Raw genomic sequence first — 14,751 nt, 5'->3', positions numbered from 1 at the left:
TACCATTTTTGTCACCTTCTTCTGAACCTCTAGATGTCTTTTTATGGCCTTAGTGAGATACAGCCTCCAAAACTGAACACAATACTCCAAGTAGCATCAACACCCCCTGTCTACTGCTGTTTAAGCCTCTCTCTCTATGCTGCCTTCTGGCTATGGTCACTGCCTTGTCATATTAATTTTCAATTTAGAAATTCTTAGACAATATAACCTCAAGGTCCTTTCTCCTGTTCTGTGCATATCTGCCTCTTCCAACCTAATGTATACAGTATAGCTCCTTTTGATTTCTACTGTATATCCCAACTGCATCATTTTGCACTTATTCACATTAAATTTTAACTGCCAATTAGATCATTATTCTAATTTGTTAGATCACTTCTCATGTTGTCCGCTCCCTCTGGGTTACATGCCTAATACCCTAAAGGTCCTCTTTACTAAACATTTTTTGCATAGCCTCAACATGAGGGAGAGCCCTTAATAAATAGGTCCCTAAATGAGGCATATAGAGTTCTGGAAACTGACATTCCAGTACTTCAACTGAAGAAGGAAATACACATATGTGATTTCACATGTGTGATTAGTGGCAAATGAACTACTACTACTACTACTATCCATTCAGTTGTGTCCGACCCTTGGATACTCTGTAGGCCAATCCTCGCCATGCTGCCCTGTTTTTTCAACAGCTTCTTTCAATTGCATGATGCTCATTTCCGTGTCATTCTTGATAGTATCCAGCCAACGGGTCTACCTTGCTTTCTTTTACCACTGACCATTCTGAGTAGCACCTCCTTTTCTAGTGAATTCACCCTCATCACATGTCCAGAATAGGTCAGTTTCTGTCTGGTAATCTTGCCTTCCAGGGACAAATGAACAGATCCTTAAAATTTGGCACCAAAATTTAGGTGTGGCGTCAAGATGTGCTTGCAATTAAATTGGTAAATAAGCTACTAAGCATTGAATTAGTGAGCCTTAACAATCAAAAATTGAACATGATTGGCACTAATTGGATTTTGCATGTACATCTTCTTGTGCATTATTTTATAATACCCTGTGTCTACATCCTCTAGTGTGCAACTCAAAAGAGGGCATGACCAGGGGAGGGACATGGACATTCCAAAATGTTGTGCACACTGTTATAGGATAGCAACATTTATGAGCTGAAATGCCATGAGTTGGGTGCCAGTATTTATATCAGCTGGTTTAAATTCTGGCGTTCACCTGTTGGCACAGAAATGGGCTATAAGTGCTATTCTATAGAGCAGTGGTTCTTAAACCTGTCCCGGGGGAACCCCAGCCAGTCGGGTTTTTAAGATATTCCTAATGAATAGGCATGAGCAAAATTTGCATGCCTACCACCTTCTTTATGGACCAGACATGAGCAACTCCGGTCCTCGAGGGCCAGAATCCAGTTGGGTTTTCAGGATTTCCCCAATGAATATGCATTGAAAGCAGTGCATGCAAATAGATCTCATGCATATTCACTGGGGAAATCCTGAAAACCCGATTGGATTCCGGCCCTCGAGGACCAGAGTTGCCCATGTCTGTTATAGGCAAATCTTACTCATGCCTATTCATTAGAGATATCTTGAAAATCCGAATGGCTGGGTGGTTCCCCAGAACAGGTTTAAGAACCGCTGCTATAGAGCACGCTCAGCTTGGAGTGCTCTTTAGCACCATTTTTTTTCCAGTGTTATTTATAGAATTTCCTCCAGTGTGTTTGGTTGTGGAGGAAGGAGTTTAGATTAGATAACAAAAGCTTGCATTTTCCTAGTGAAGACTTCTGTAGGTTCTGGGTTCCAGAAACAAAATGCATGTGGAAATTCAGGATAATCAAATGTAGGATAATCAAAGAAATATTTGCATAGATTAAACTATGTCTGCATGGATTAAACAATGTTTCTCTGTTTCTAAATACTTATGGTGTGTACATGGTGAACTCACTATAAGTACTCTATTGATAGCCTCTGCCCTTCTCATGGATGGATCCATAATAGGTTATTTATTCACACATGGCCTTTTTTGTCTCCATTCTGAAGAAGAATACAAACAAAACAGCATATTTCTCCCTGCTCAGCCAGGACGATCTCAGGAAATTTTCTTACCACAGCTGCACAGTTCCCATTGTATTGTATGGAAGCAATTTTCTCACATTTGTGTTTTTTCCCTCATGGTTAAATTGGTACAACATAGCTCTAATAAGCCATGCTATTCCATTTAATCAAAAATGTCATGAGAAAGAGATAATTGCCTGCTCTGGAAAAAAAAAATATCTCTGGCTGCACTTTCTTATGGCAAATACTACCAGAACTTGTTTCCAACCTGAACTGCCAAGTTTCCCCATTCCAAGAGGAATATTTTTTTTTAACTTAATTCTAAAGCACCGTAGTATCAGATTCTGCTTATTGAAATCATGCTGCCTGTCAATTAATGCATAAATACAGGCCCAAAATCTCACTCCAGGAACTGAGTTACTTTTTAAATTTGCTCTATTGAATTTGTTTTATTTTATTTATTTAAAAATTTATAAACCACTTAAAATCATTTATAAACCACTTCTAATTTATAACATTTATAAACCACTTATAATAAAATCATTTCTAAACCACTTAAAATCTAAGTAATGTACAAAATAACATACTGTGACAGGGAGAGTCCTGTCATGCTGGAAGAAACCCTGCAGTGCTCTAAAACTATCCCTAAACCTAGCCCTAGAAGCAGGCAGGTTAGGGAAACTTCCCTGCAGAATTTATCCCCAGTGAAAGGCAACCTAAAAGGGACCTGATTATACTTGCCTAGTTCTAATGTAGGGAATGCTAAAAGCAAAGAACTACAGAGACCAGCATGCACCAGGCAAGTGATAGCAAAACCTACAAAGGAATTAGCTCCTGCAATCAGCTCTGCTAGGGGCAGGGTTAATGAGCAGGGAAGCTATTAGTCCTTATTACCGATTGCTGCATTGGTTACCGGTGGAGACGCAAGTGCTATTCAGATTTTCTTGTTTCTGTTTTAAGTTGATTTGGGGACAAGCCCCAACTTATCTTTTATCTCATTTTGTGTTGTACAGTCCAACTAGATATTTTCATTTATTCGCATATCCAAAAATTACTGGTTGCAGATTCAAGGCTTTTTTGGATAAGACGCTTGCATTTCAAGCGGGTAAGCAGCAGTCCTGGCTGAGCAAATGCATTGGTGGAGTTATGCCTTATGGTGCATTTCAAAAAGGAATTAAGGCTCCAGTTACATAGGTGCTTTAGGGCCTTAATGCACAGAATAGCATGCGTTAAAATGCCGCATGCGTTAGCCGCTACTGCTTCCTCTTGAGCAGGCGGTAGTTTTTCGGGTAGCACATCTGGTACGTGCGCTAATCCGGTATGTGCACTAAAAACGCTAGCACACATTTGTAAAAGGAGCCCTAAGTCAGCGCTGTTTGACAAATTTATTTCCTAACTGTAGGTACTGTTGTTAGCAAAATTTTACACTGTGTATATGTAAGAAACTTGTATTTTTAATCATTTGTATTTCGCTGATTGTCCAGCTCTCTTCTGTGTAAACCGCCTAGAAATTGCTTAGCTATGGCGGTATAGAAGAATAAAGTTATGTTATTAGCAAAGCACCAAAGAACCACAGGTGTTTTGAGGGGTAATCAGCCCATTCTTGGGAAAAGGGTGTATTCTCTAGGCCAAGGGAGGCAGAGGCAACCACAAGCTTACCAGATACCTGAATCCTTGGACAGAAGCAGACCTGTGCCAGCCAGGATTCAGAGGACAGAAACCAGCATTTTCCACAGAAACTCCTAATCATTCTTCTGAAGGTAATAATGAATTTGATACAGAAATGCTAGAAAAAACGCTTACAAATGATGTTGAAATGGAACCTGAGGAGTCATGCTTGTTTGAGAGCATGATTACAGAGTAAAGTTTGGAGAAAGTAAAAATGTTGTTTCTGATAAGGTGGTGTTGCTTCACAAAACTAAGAATTACATTACATTACATTACATTACATTACATTAGTGATTTTTATTCCGCCATTACTTACGCTAAGCCCATATTTTACACATCAGTATATTCAGGGACTTAAAAATGTTTTTTTTTTGCAGGCCTCATGATAATTTTTGTACAGGACTTGCAAATAAATACCACAGGAGTACTTACCATCTCCTATTTAATGCACAAAAGGCATTTGCAGTAAGCCTTTTTAGATACTCTAATAGTGCATTATTGTTTAACATCTTTTAGTAAAAAAAGGCACCTCTATTCTTACAAGCAATAAAACAACTTCCAGTAGACATCTAAAACACAAAAAATACTCATAGTTATAATAATAACCAAAACATTCTTAAATGTTACTTCTTTTTAAACCTCATCAATGTTTATTGACCAGATTTACATAAGTTGACTAAGCAAGTGTTTATTGAAAAAGCCAAGTTTTCAAACATTTATGAATCCTCAAATAACATATGAACATAAGAATTGCCATACTGGGACAGACCGAAGGTCCATCAAGCCCAGTATCCTGTTACCAACAGTGGCCAACCCAGGTTCCAAGTACCTAGCTAGATCCCAAGTACCTAGGTCCTAAATACCTAGCTAGATCCCATGTAGTTAAACAGATTTTATGCTGCTTATCCTAAGAATAAGCAGTGGATTTCCCTATGCCATCTCAATTATAGCCTATGAATTTCTCTTTTAGAAAATTAGCCAAACTTTTTTTAAACCCTGCTAAGCTAAGGAATATTATGAATCTCATTGGGTAATGAATTCTAAAGAAAAGGTCCAACATAGGACAATATTCTCTTTCTGGTACCATATCCTTTATCCAAAATTATTGGGACCAGACATATCTTGGTTTTTGGAACTTTTTGGATTTTGGAATGGTAATGTTAAGTCAGAAAAAGACATCATAAGTTCATAAAATTCCCACCAGACCTTTTAATTTCAAAATAAGGCAAACATTAAACGCCTCAAGCAATTCAATACTTCAAGCACTTTAGACACAAACATGTTCCAACCTATGAAGTGTCACATTTCGGTTTTTAGAGCTTTTCAGATAAAGAATCTTGTACCTATAGTTGAAACATTTATCACATCAAGAGCAGGAAATTGAAGAAGACTTATCTGAAATGAACAATTGAGATGCAAACTGTGTGCCACAGTGAGATTCTAGCAAGAGACAAGTCAGTCACTGCCAGCACTCGTGCCGGTACCTCTCCTCCTTTCTGCCTCCCTGGCGATGGAGAGATTTCCAAAACCTAACCTGACAGTTTGTCCAGGTTTTAGAAGGCTTCCAAGCTCAGGGTCACATCTACAGAGCCTCTGAGCATGCTCAGATGTCACCAGTCGACATCCGCACATGCTTAGAGGCCCTGTAGATGTGGTCCCAAGTTTAGTGTGTTGCGGCGGAAAAAGTTTGTGAGACACTATTAGACCATCATTTTTTTTCTTCTTCTATCTTCACCTATTGGCAGATGTTTGACTATAGTAGAGCAGATATAGAGTAAAGAAGCATTGCTCTTGGTTTTCCAAATAATCCAAATTAATATACATACACTAGATTTGGATACACTCTAGTTGATATGCAAAATGATTTTAAGCAGGAAGAAAAGGTTTCTACCCACTTAAATTGTCTGTTACCACTTACCTCCCAATATTGAGCAGCACTAAAGGGGTCAGTGCTGTTAAATATCACCTCTTGTCATTGTCAAACAAAGTGGAAAGGTCAGGGGTGGTACAGGGCAAGTGTTAAGGAGGAGCCCGGCGTTATGCAGGTGCTGGCAGTATTCAGTGCTGGCACCTGCATATATAAGCAGCCTAGCACTGGCTATTGGCCAGCACCCATATAACCTTTTGTAGGTTAAAAAAAAGTTTCCCGTTCTCCTTCCTGGCCCCCCAACAAAACTCCCCCACTTCCTATACCCTCCCCCAGCCTGTGCCAAGAAAAAGACTCTGTTGCTCTCCCTAAAATGGATCCCAACCCTCCCCCCCACACACATACACGCAGTCTAGGTAGGCTCCCTGGCAATCCAGTGGGGTTGTTGGGGCCGGAGCAAAGTCCCCTTGTTGCTGCTGTTACCAAATGACTGCCACAATCTTTCATGGTACTTGTGACTCACACACAGACAGAAAGGAAGACAAATAAAATGAAGCCCATTAAGATATCACTGGTTATCCAGTGGGCCATGGGTTCTATGGACCCTGCCTCTACCCTGCAAATGTTTGCTGATGATCCGGTGGTTCCTGATCCCTAACCCCTTCCTGCCTAGGGCTATATGTCCAGAACATCCTTTTCTCAGAAACACAGGTCAGAGCACTCTAGTTTGGCATCTTTGAGGTAGGGGCCCATGACCCAGGCAACCTGTACAAGAAGGCACTCAGCTAGAAAGCTTTCAGTGTTGACTGATCTAAGGAGGTGTCTAGTGGTGTTTTGTTCTTACTATCACCATCTTAGAAAATTGTAGCTCCTGACCCCTAGCAGTACATAGTCTGCACAATAAGGAGACAATCCCTAATCTGACAGACTGACCCTTAGTAGTGCACTCCAGTGTATCACTAGGGTTTAGGCGCTGTCATTTTCAATAAGATATTAGACAATGCATACAATTTCATATTTAGAAGTTCATCTCAACTACACTGAGAATCAACCCATTATATGTATGGGGTGGATTATTAAGAGGAATCATGTCTTTTAGAGAGGTAGCCATGTGGTCCATTAGTCTGAAACTATTTAGTATAGAGCAAGAAGAAAGACAATAAGAAATGGAAATGTTTAGATAAATGATTGCATACAAAATGAGGTGTGGAGAGGAATTCTTTGATGTGATGTCTAAATCAGAGTTTAGACATATTGAGGAACACACACAAAAAGTCCAGTCACAAACATGACCATTTTCAAACCATAAAAACATCCATCATTTTTTTTTTTAATGGCCACATCTGAGCTGTGTTTGTCCTCTGTGTATCAATCTATTTGAACCATTTTCAATAAAATCTTTTTTTTTTTTTTTAAGAAAAAGTCCACAAAACAAGCCATTGGGATGTATAAGGGGCCAGCATCTTTAGTAGACTAGCCACACAGACATCCTAGCAGTGCAATAGAGCACCCTAGGGAACATTATAGTGAACACATAAAAAGTCCCAGGTACACATCTCACCATAACCCCCTTGTATTATATGGTGAGCCCTCCAAAACCTACTGGACCCAATTGTATACTACAACAATAGCCCTTATGTCTACAAGTTTCTCTTATATCTAAGTACAATGGGATTAAGACGGGGTTTAGAAGGCTCACATATTTCACCATAAGTGTGGTAGTTAGAGTGAGATATGGACAAAAGTTTCCATCTCTATAATTCATTACATTGCCCACCAGGCTACTCCAGGAACCTGCTTGCTGCTCTACTAGGACTGGCCTTTCCTTCTGAAACTATCATTCACATCTTTGGGGTGGGAGGGGTTAGCAACCCCTGGGGCAGTAAGGTGGAGTTATTCCTTCATCCCTCCAGTGTTTATCTAGTCAGTTTGGGCACCTTTATGGCATTTATTCGTTATGGAACCGGTGTAGCCTCATTGTGCCCTGGACAAACTCTACAATGTTCCATTGCAGAAAAACTTCCAAATCATAAGCCTGCCCTAGTCCCACCAGAAACACACCTGCAACATGCCCCCTTGAGATCTAGATGCACTGCAGACAAGCAGCATAGATATCCATCTAGAAAAAGGGCTTCAAAAATTGTGATTTGGAAGGTTTAGTCAGAAAAAAGTCCATCTGCTTCTTTATGCCACTTTTTGGACATTTATCTTTTCTGAAAATGAGCCCCAGAGTCTAGTGCTTAGAGCAATAGTAAACAAAAATGAAGGAAATTAGAGTTCAGCTTCCACTTCTTCCACTAATCTATCCTGAGGCCTTGGGTAAATTGCATTAATTTCTGTTGCCTCAGGTTCCTCTTTGGGGAAGTGCCTTTTATTTTCATAAATATTTTAAACCTATTTACCACATATTTCATACATATTTACCACAGATCACAGTGATGTATGCAATTTCAAATAAAACATAGATAATACAATTATATACAGTATAAAAGACAATACAATATAAAAGACATACACCTTACAGTCCATTTCTCAATTTAGAATTATATCATAAGTTAAATGATTTTAAATAATATAGTCTTAACTTTCGTGTTAAACCAATCCTACATTCCAAAGACGAAGAACCATGATGGAAGTAGCCTGATCATCTATGACTATTTTTATCTCAAAAGGCAAAGAAAGCACATGTAATAATCATTGGACCTGAGAACACAAAGATCTATTGAGGTGACAGTCAACCAAAGGAATCAATAGAAACAAAAGCTTGGAGGTATGGAGAAACAAAGGTTTGGAGATTTATAGTATCTGAAAAAAATGTTGTAAGCTGCCTTGAGCTAAAGTTGGTCTAGAAATAACAAATGTTGCACAAAACAGCACAGGTTGTAGTCGCATCATTTTCATGTATTAATTTGTAATCGTATACAACTAGTCTTAAGCAATAGTAAACAGCATAAACAAGAATGAAAACAACAATTAACATAAAATACTAGGACTGCAGATTTAGTGTGCTAATAATGCGATTAACGTACGTTAATAATGCGATTCCCTTTCTCCTTGTGACCCTGGGCAAATCACTTTATCCTCCAGTGCCCACCGCTTTGAATGTCAGCTTTGAAATGCCAGAGCAACAAAAATGTGGTATACAAGTCCCCATTCCCTTCCCTTTCACTATGCAATGGTAGAATTCCTTTGAGCGTCGGAGCATTTAGCGCTCCGGGCCACAGTAGAAACCTCTACCATGGCTTAGTAAAAGGGGGCCTAAATCTGTAATGCATTTTATAAAAAAATAATCGTGATGAAAACATGATTGCCTGACCTGCTTCTCCCGTGCCGGATCCGCTCTGGAAAGAGGCTGTAGTGTCTGCATCAGCGTGTGTGCACTGCTGCTGGTTCTGCCTGACCCGGAAACATTACGTTATGTTCTGTTTCTGTGTCAGACAGAGCCAGTGGCAGCACAGATACGCTGATGCTGACTTTGCAGCTTCTTTCACACCCCGAGAAGTAGCGGGTCCGATGCTGGAGTGTCAGATCAGACTTGCAGCTTTTCTGCCCATTCTCCCGTCTGCCTCGTCTGCCAGTTCCTGTCTCTCTCGCCTCCTATGGTGGACCAGAGCAGCAGCAGCAAACACCAGCATGTAAAAGGTAAGAGTGGGCATCGCATGAGTGAACATCGAGGCTCGGCTGGTGGGGATCAGGCCTGCGAGGTGACAGGGCCGGTTGAGGCCAGACAACTGGCTGCTAGAGATTGGGAGAGTGAGGAGGCAGCGACTGATCACTGGGGCTCAGGGGACGCACTTCCCCCATTGCTGACCATGCCTGGAAGAAGGTTTGATATTTTGCATCACATCAAAAATAGAATATGGGAAAAATTCCATGCTAAATAATAAAATTATATGTGTACAAAGTGTTCAGAACCCAAATCTCATCATGCTCTATCCAGGCAGCTGGAGTAAGATTTAAATGGCAGTCTGGGTGGTTGAAGCAGCCACGTTGGTGAAAAATCTTTCATGTTGAGTGATTTTCAGTAAGTAATAGTTTGAATGATTAATATAGGAGGCCTGACCGTTTGATCTCCCTATGCACCCATAGGGTTGAGTATGTTTCATATGTAGTTTAGATATATAGAACATTTGATTTAATGTTTATAAGAGTGTTTGGAGCTTAACTTTAGTAGAAGGGAGTTATTCATTAGCTCATGTTTTATTTTTACTTATTTTTTCATAGTGTCACAATATTTGTAACCCCTCCTGAAGATGCCTACACTGCGAAACTCAGCTCTGGGTAAAAGGGAGTAAACAAAGACTGCAAGGGGTGTGTACGGAGAAGATTTTTTTTCTGCAGAGCTGCTTGGAGTTTCAATAATTATTATTCCTGACTGGAGTTGGAGCGACAAGTGACCACATATTTACAAATAAGTGCTTCAGCTCTAATTATCGGTATTAACAAGTTTCAAGTTCAAGTTTCAAGTTTTATTAAAATTTTGATGTATCGCAGTATCATGAATTCAAAGCGATTTACAATTAAAAACAGGGTCTTTATTAACTACAACAAACACACACGAATATGACGAACTGATACATAAGGGAAGTAGGGAGAACTACAATAAGCATAGTAAAGGACACATGAAAGGTAAGTACAAAAGGAGGGTAAAAACATTTAAGAGTATTGATAAAAATTGAAAAGAAAATTAAGAATTTAAAAAAAAATATTTCTCAGAGCCTGAGACAGAGGACATGTGAGTTTATGCAGAGAATGGGATCAAAAGAGACTCCAATGATTAGGTCTCATAAGATTGATATGAATAGGATTAAAATAAAGAGGCTTTGAAGTGTAGTAATGGCCCCTAATTGATGATTTTGTGGATCAAGTGCAGGAGAATTGGATTCTGAACACTTTGGGCTAGATTCACTAAGCAAACTGATCGTGTATCGATCTGTTTGCGAGCACTTTGCAACCAGATTTTCCTCCTGCACTATTCACTAACCTGTGTAGCAATTTGATTACAATCTGAGCATGCACATGAGGGGAACTGCATGCAAAGTAGGCAGGGACACAATTCACTAAACAAATTTTGTGATTCGACTGGGCTTTCTGCTCATCCTGAAAAGTGACTGCTGGGGACCAGTTGAAAACGTCTTTCTGACTCTCCAGCTCTGCTCTACCCCTTGTCTCCTGCTTGCTCGCCCCGATCTTGCAGCCCTGCTCTGCCCCGTGTCTCCTGCCTGCTCAATCCGATCATGCAGCCCTGCTCTCTGCTCCAAAAATGAAACCTGCGGCGCCTGCCCCTGCTCTCTGCCCCGATCTTCCAGCCCTGCTTTCTGCCCTGAGCTCCTACCCTCTGCTGCCTTCCCTGCAGTGTGAGCCCATGGGTTTAAATTGGGGCTGCATGCCACAATGCAGCCCTGCTTTAAACCCGCTGGCTTGCACTGCAGGGAAGGCGGCAGAGAGCAAGAAAGTCTGGGCGGCAAGAGCAAGGCTTGGAAGGGGAGAGCAGGAGGGCGCGTGCAGAATAGTTAAAAAAAAAAAAAAAAATGGTCCAGGCTCAGAAGGGCATGCGCAGACCAGCTTCAGATAAGAACATAAGAACATAAGAAGTGTCTCTGCTGGGTCAGACCAGAGGTCCATCGTGCCCAGCAGTCCGCTTGCGTGGCGGCCCAACAGGTCCAGGACCTGTGTAGTAGTTCTCTATCTGTACCCATCTATCCCCTTCTCCTTCAGAAAATTGTCCAATCTCTTCTTGAACCCTAATACAGTACTCTGTCCTATCACGCCCTCTGGAAGCGCATTCCAGGTGTCCACCACCCGTTGGGTGAAGAAAAACTTCCTAGCATTGGTTTTGAATCTGTCCCCTTTCAACTTTTCCAAATGCCCTCTCGTTCTTGTAGTTTTTGAAAGTTTGAAGAATCTGTCCCTCTCTACTTTCTCTATGCCCTTCATGATCTTGTATGTCTCTATCAGATCCCCTTTAATTCTCCTCTTCTCCAGGGAAAAGAGCTGTGCATGCACGTGGATCGTGCACCAGCGATCCAGGCAGGCAGATGGAGGCGTTCTTCCAATCACCCCCATCTGTATATTTGTTTCCTGTGAATTCATCGGACCTGCCCGCATCTGGCTTGATCGGGAAGGTTAGTGAATCCGGCCCTTTATACACATATGGCTCTGATTGTATAAAGGGTGCCTAAATCACGCCTAACGCTGGGTGTGACTTAGGTATCCAAAGTAAGTGGATAATGAACCATTTTGGGGCCTTAACGAGAGATAATTGGCACTTAGGCATCCAAAGGACGTGGATGCCACTTTGTAGATGCATAGTCAATTTTGTGGACGCCCATGTTTAAAACTAACTCAATAGGCATGGGTGTGGAATTGGCGTAGTTTGGGTGAGGCATCAATATAGACATCCTTTGATTTATTTACATAACACTGAGCGACCTAGGGTATCCATATCATGCCTATATTGTAGGCAAATGAAAACCAGGTCTACTTTTGAGTTAGTTTGGGCTTCAAATAGATCTGAATGAATAAGGTTTTACAGGAAATATTAGATGAACTAGTGCCACTGAGAGAGAGAAAACCAAAGGTTCAAAATAAATGGTTTCATAAGGGATTGCAGTTACTTGTTAGTTAAGAAGGGCAGAAAGAATTTGGAAAAAAGAAAAGAAATAGTTCAACTTTAGGTTGGTGTAAGAATATCCAAAGCATTTTTAATAGGGAGATAAAGAAAGCAAAAAAGGATTATTTTCTACGGAAAATAAAAGATGAAAGAATTCCAACTAAACAACTATTTCTATAGTATCAGCTTTTAAAAAAAAGGGTGAGTCTATTAATAGAACTAGAATAATTCCAGAGGCATTTGTGCTAGCTGATTTTTTCTCTCAAAAATTTTACTTTTACGGTCAAGGGGAAAAAATGGAACATCAAATAGTGTTGGGTTAGATAGGGATGAATCAAAAGATGATAGTATAAAAATAGGAAAATCAAACTGGTCAACTTTTCAACTGCCTACATTGACAAAACTAGAGAAACTATTGAGTGAGTTAGATCCCATCCCATCACAATAGCTATCATGCTGTAGACATGGGCTATTGGCTTTGGCTTTAAATATGATACATAATAGTTTAAATAAGGATGAGTTCCCAGTATGCTGGAAAAAGGCAGTTATTTAATCTATTTTGAAGAACAAAGATCTAGATATATTTAATTCAGCTAGTTATAGGCCAGTTTTAAATCTTTGCTTTTTAACAAAACTGACAGAGCAGATAGTTTTAGAGCATACGGTCTCTTATATCGAGTCAACAAAGGTTCTAAATCCAAGACAGGCAGGATTTTGAATTATACACAGTACTGAGACAGTTTTAGCAGGTTTCCTTAGTTAAGTTCACTCTGTCTTGGATTACGGGAACTTCGCATTGGTAATATCTTTAGATCTGAGCTCAGCATTTGATCTAGTTGACCATGAACTTCTATTGAGATTGCTCCATGAGATAGGTTTAAAAGGAGTAGTTTGGGATTGGTTTGCAGCCTTTCTCAGGGATCATACTTTTAGAGTAGTTACGGATGGGTCAACATCTAGTGATAGATTATTGGATTGTGGGGTACCACAAGGCTCAACCCTTTCACCTATTCTGGTTAATATATTTTTGAGTCCTTTTGCAAGATAAATTTAGGAATTAGGAATCAGTACATATATCTGTGCAGATGATATTTTGTTGGTATATGATTTATCCCCTTCAACACTGGATCTGAGCCCTCTTTTGGATGGTTTGGATAGGATAGAAGAATGGTTGGGGGAACATGGATTAGTATTGAATATGTTGTATTTCCGGTGACAAGGTAACACCACAACTAGATCTTTCACTAAACCATCAGTATATAGAAATAGTAGATAGTTTTAAGTATTTGGGAATTATAATTGACTGTCATTTCAATTTTGAGAAGCAGGTTTCATCTACAGTTGCGAAAGGATTTGGGGCATTAAGATAACTTAGAGCTATTTGAGATTTCCTGGATGAGAAATCATTACATACTTTAATCCAGTGGTTCCCAACCCTGTCCTTGAGGACCACCAGGCCATTCGGGTTTTCAGGCTAGCCCTAATGAATATGCATGTGAGAGATTTGCATATAATGGAAGTGATAGACATGCAAATCTGCTTCATGCATATTCATTAGGGCTAGCCTGAAAACCTGATTGGCCTGGTGGTCCTCCAGGACAGGGTTGGGAACCACTGCTTTAATCCATGCTTTTGTTCTATCTAAATTGGATTATGGCAACTTGGTATATGTGGAAATAACAGTAGGGCAAGTGAAACGTTTACAAACAGTACAAAATGTGACAATTCGGCTGTTAGGTCATGCACACATCTATGATCATGTAACTCCATTGTATTTGAAATTCCATTGGTTACCAATGGAATTTAGAATTAAATTTAAAATTCTGATGCTGGCACATAGGGCATTATTTGAGTTACAACCATTATATCTCTCTAATCTAGTGTTATTTTACACACCTAGTCACTCATTGAGATCTTTTAATGACAATAGAGTAGCTGTTCCCCATATCTCAAAGGCGTACCTTGCCTCAAACAGAAATGGTGCATTTTTCTACTTGGTTCCAATATTGTGGAACAATTTACCAGTAGAGTTAAGGAATGAAGAATCATTTCAATTTTTTTAAAAAAAATATTTATTTATTTATGATTTTACAAGTTGAATAAACAACACTTGAAAGGAAATATAACAATCCAAAAACAGGAAACAAATAATAAAAATTATAAAATAATTCCACACTAGTGACTATCCCGAATTGAATGGAAAGGGGACCGCAATCTGCCTTAATTTGTATTAATTTGTACTGATTCGTGTTGATTTGAGTTTATTTATTTCATGTAACAGTTTTAGTGGATATGTTTTAGAAATGTTAATTTCTTTGATGCTCTCAAGCTCTATCAGTGGTGGATCTGTGAAGTGTGCTGTGCTGGGAGTTATATTAAGACCTGCACTAAAATATGACTGTTTGCTATCAGGCCGCTTCAGAGACTTTTCTATCTCTTAAATTTGTTTCATTTTATTTTTAATTTTTTATCTTCTTTCATTATTTCTATTTTCTATCTCTTTGATTTTTGATCTTGGAAATGTATTATATGTTATTACATATTTTTAGTTTATC

At 39.5% G+C, this 14,751-nt stretch overlaps 1 long non-coding RNA gene across 1 annotated transcript; it reads left to right on the top strand.

The window, feature by feature from the left end:
- Nucleotides 1-3,691: 3,691 nt before the first annotated feature.
- Nucleotides 3,692-10,076, top strand: LOC117366629. Its single transcript, XR_004540627.1, has 3 exons — nucleotides 3,692-3,808; nucleotides 8,256-8,353; nucleotides 9,808-10,076. It is a non-coding gene; the product is annotated as an uncharacterized LOC117366629 (long non-coding RNA).
- The last annotated feature ends 4,675 nt before the right edge of the window (nucleotides 10,077-14,751 follow it).

The sequence above is a fragment of the Geotrypetes seraphini genome, chromosome 1, assembly GCF_902459505.1.
Source record: "Geotrypetes seraphini chromosome 1, aGeoSer1.1, whole genome shotgun sequence".
Classification (NCBI taxonomy): Eukaryota; Metazoa; Chordata; class Amphibia; order Gymnophiona; family Dermophiidae; genus Geotrypetes; species Geotrypetes seraphini.
This window is presented reverse-complemented; position numbering and strand designations above follow the sequence as displayed.